Raw genomic sequence first — 3163 nt, 5'->3', positions numbered from 1 at the left:
TATCTTTCAACATTACTTAAAAATAATTAATTGCTTAATTAACTAGTTAGTCAGTTATAATGTATTCATAACAATCTTTATTATTTTAAACGCAAAATTAACAACAAATTCAGTATTCCTCTGTTTTTTACTTGACATATACATAATTAGCTACATTTAATTACATTCAAGTAACTTCCTTATTTAATTAATAACAATTTTATTTCTTTCACTTTAGTTCTCTGTTTATCGTTCATCTCACAATTTTTTGCTGCAGTATTATATAGGGTGCGCCAGAACTCGCTCCCCAGAGAAAAATGCCATATAAGGTAAGATACCAGGAACATGAAAGAAATGTTAAAAAAATTTTATCTATAAAAATTTCGAAGTTATGAGGGTTTAAAGTTTGACTGTATTTATTTCTGTTGGAAAAATAATTTTACAAGTTTTTTTGCTATAGGCTATTAAAAGAGGAAACAAGGAAGCTGTAGCCTAAGTTATAACTCTGTTCAATGTTATTTGTGACTTTTATTGGCAAAATTTTTGTCTCTTTACTAAATAATAGTAAAAAAACATATACAAGATCATCAGTATCATTAAATAGAAATAAAAAAATGTCAAATGTCAAAAAATAAATGTCAAAATTTTTTGACAGATAGAATTTTCTTAAACATTTTTTTCATGTTCCTGGTATCTTACCTTACTTGAAAATTTTCTATGGGGCGCGAGTTCTGGCGCACCCTGTATATTGATTATAAATAATAAATTATTATTGATTATAATCAGCGAAAAAGTACAAATAAAACGAAAACAAAAGATGTAAAAAACGCAGAATAATAAAAACAGTTAAAAAAATGGTAAAAAAAAGAGTGGACCATATACTTAATTTATTATTTAGTTTCAACAATAATAACAATTTTTAATTAAATTTAAACAGCGATGCATTGAGGTCAATACAGTTTGTACACATAACAGAGAATGTTAAAATTAACCTAAAAAAAATTGAAAATAGATTATAAAAAAACAAAATAGAACACTTGCAAGCTATAAAAATTTAAAAAAAAACATGAATTTTTTATTTTCATTTCTAGTAAACCCACAAAATTGAGAAAGCACCAACACTGACGCAGTTTCACTCCTCACAACCTCAAAAATCCAGTTTTGCACCAACTATGCAAATTGTGCGAATTTGCATATCTAGTACTAGAAAATTATTTATAGCAAACTTGTCCATAAATAAACCTCAATATCTGTCATAATTAATTCAATTGTACGTAATCAAGAAAAATCGAATTGTATTAAAATGCAACCTCCCACATGATTGCATAACAAAACCTTTCTTCTAACCCGTACCTATTGATTAATAAATCTAACACTTCCGTTACCTAACAAGTTATTAATAGCAGTTTAAGTTATTGACACAATTTCCCTTCGTACTTTTCGTAAAAATAAAAAAAAATGGTAATTTCTATAAGTACGAGAGCATGAAACGCTTTCTTCCTTTTCCAGTGACCCTGAAACGTGATGAAACTTTAACCTTTGACAATAATCTCCGATTTTGCAACAAGTGCATTAATGAAAATTCGGATCTGTATCTGGGCCATTGCCACTCGCTATAGATTTGGAAACGAGAAATAATTACGTGTGAGACTCGGGGGATTTTGCAATTTTTTAATCAAAGTGGGTGACGGAGACAATTCTTTTATTATGTAAATACGAAAGGAATTGATCTCGATTTAAATTAACTAGTTTTTCGATAGAAAAAAATTAATGAAAGAATTGTTTTGGTTGCAGGTTATCGTAGCAGGCGAGAGGAATGTTGGTTGTGATTGGATTGGTGGTGTGTGTCGGGGGGAGTGTCTTGGCGGAGTTGACAGGGGAGCATGTTTGTCAGGAGGAACAAAGGTAAAAAATAAGAAAAATATTTTTACGAATGTCTTAAGAAAAAATAAAAAACAGGATTAAAATAGCAAAAAAAATTGAAAACAGAAAATAATCCAAAGAGAAATAGAAGAAAAAGCACTTTAAACGCGGTATAATGTCAAAATTTAAAAGTAGTGAAAAAAAACACAATAATAAAAAAATACCCAAATAGATAATTAAAATCTCTGAAGTTAAAAAAATGACAACATAAAACAAGAAATTTAAAAAAAAAAGACAGAAAAAAAACGTACTGAAATGTTGAAATATTAAAAGAAATAAAAGACCAAAAAGAACAACAAGTTCAAAAAAACAATGATAATACTAACAAAAAAATATAGATTAAAAAAATAATAAAAAACAAACAATAAAACAGTAAACAACTAGATTAAGGTAAAAATGAAGCAGAAGAAGAAAAATAAAAATTGGACAAAAAAAAATATAAAGTACAAAGGTGACATTAAAAGATAACACAACAGAAGTTGCACTTATAAACATAAAATATAACATTTCTAAAAGAAGGAAATAAAAAATCTAGAAATTAATCAAAATACTAAACAAAGAAAAAAATATTAAAAAAAAACAAAAAAACACATTAAAAAATTGTATAAAGTAATTAAACAAACTAAACAATTGACAACTTAATTTAAGTAAAAACAAAGAAAACAAAAAGCACCAATCAGGTAGATGAAGAATAAATAATGTAAGAAAAATAGATATAAGAAAAAATACTTATAAAACACAAAAAGCAAAATAGAAAATCAAGAGATTAAAAATTCTTTGAAAACAAAAAAAAATTGTAAAACAAAAAATCTGGAAACAAAAAAAATTAAACGAGAAAATATGAGAATGGGTAATAAAAGAGGTAAGTACCTATAGATTAGAAATATAAACCTAAGAAATACTAACAAAAAGCAATAACTAAAAAAAACTAGCAAGATATTAAACTCGTAAATTGAAATTTAAGAGAATAAATATGGAAAACAAGTGTTGATGAAATACTAAAAAACAGAATTCAAAAAACAAAAAAACTGAAAATGACAGTCAAAGTAAAAAAAAGTAAACAAAAAAAATAGTAATTACGTAATAATGAGAAAATATAAGTATTTGTAAAACCAAAAAAATATAACAAAAACCTAAAATTGTTTTAAATAGAATACAAATTCAAAAATAACATCCAGATGTGGGTAAAAATAGGGAATTTAAAAACAATCAAATAAATAAGGAATGAATCATTAATGTAAAGGAAACTCGATATAATACT

At 25.6% G+C, this 3163-nt stretch overlaps 1 pseudogene; it reads left to right on the top strand.

Annotated features, from left to right (window-relative positions):
• Positions 1-1749: 1749 nt before the first annotated feature.
• LOC123009782 overlaps positions 1750-3163 on the top strand; it is a 10522-nt pseudogene continuing 9108 nt past the window's right edge.

Source organism: Tribolium madens, unplaced genomic scaffold (assembly GCF_015345945.1).
Source record: "Tribolium madens isolate multiple individuals breed KSU strain unplaced genomic scaffold, Tmad_KSU_1.1 Scaffold_7;HRSCAF=85;Tcas5.2_LG10, whole genome shotgun sequence".
Taxonomy (NCBI): Eukaryota; Metazoa; Arthropoda; class Insecta; order Coleoptera; family Tenebrionidae; genus Tribolium; species Tribolium madens.
The sequence above is the reverse complement of the archived record's forward strand: the minus strand, read 5'-3'. Positions and strand labels throughout refer to the sequence as shown.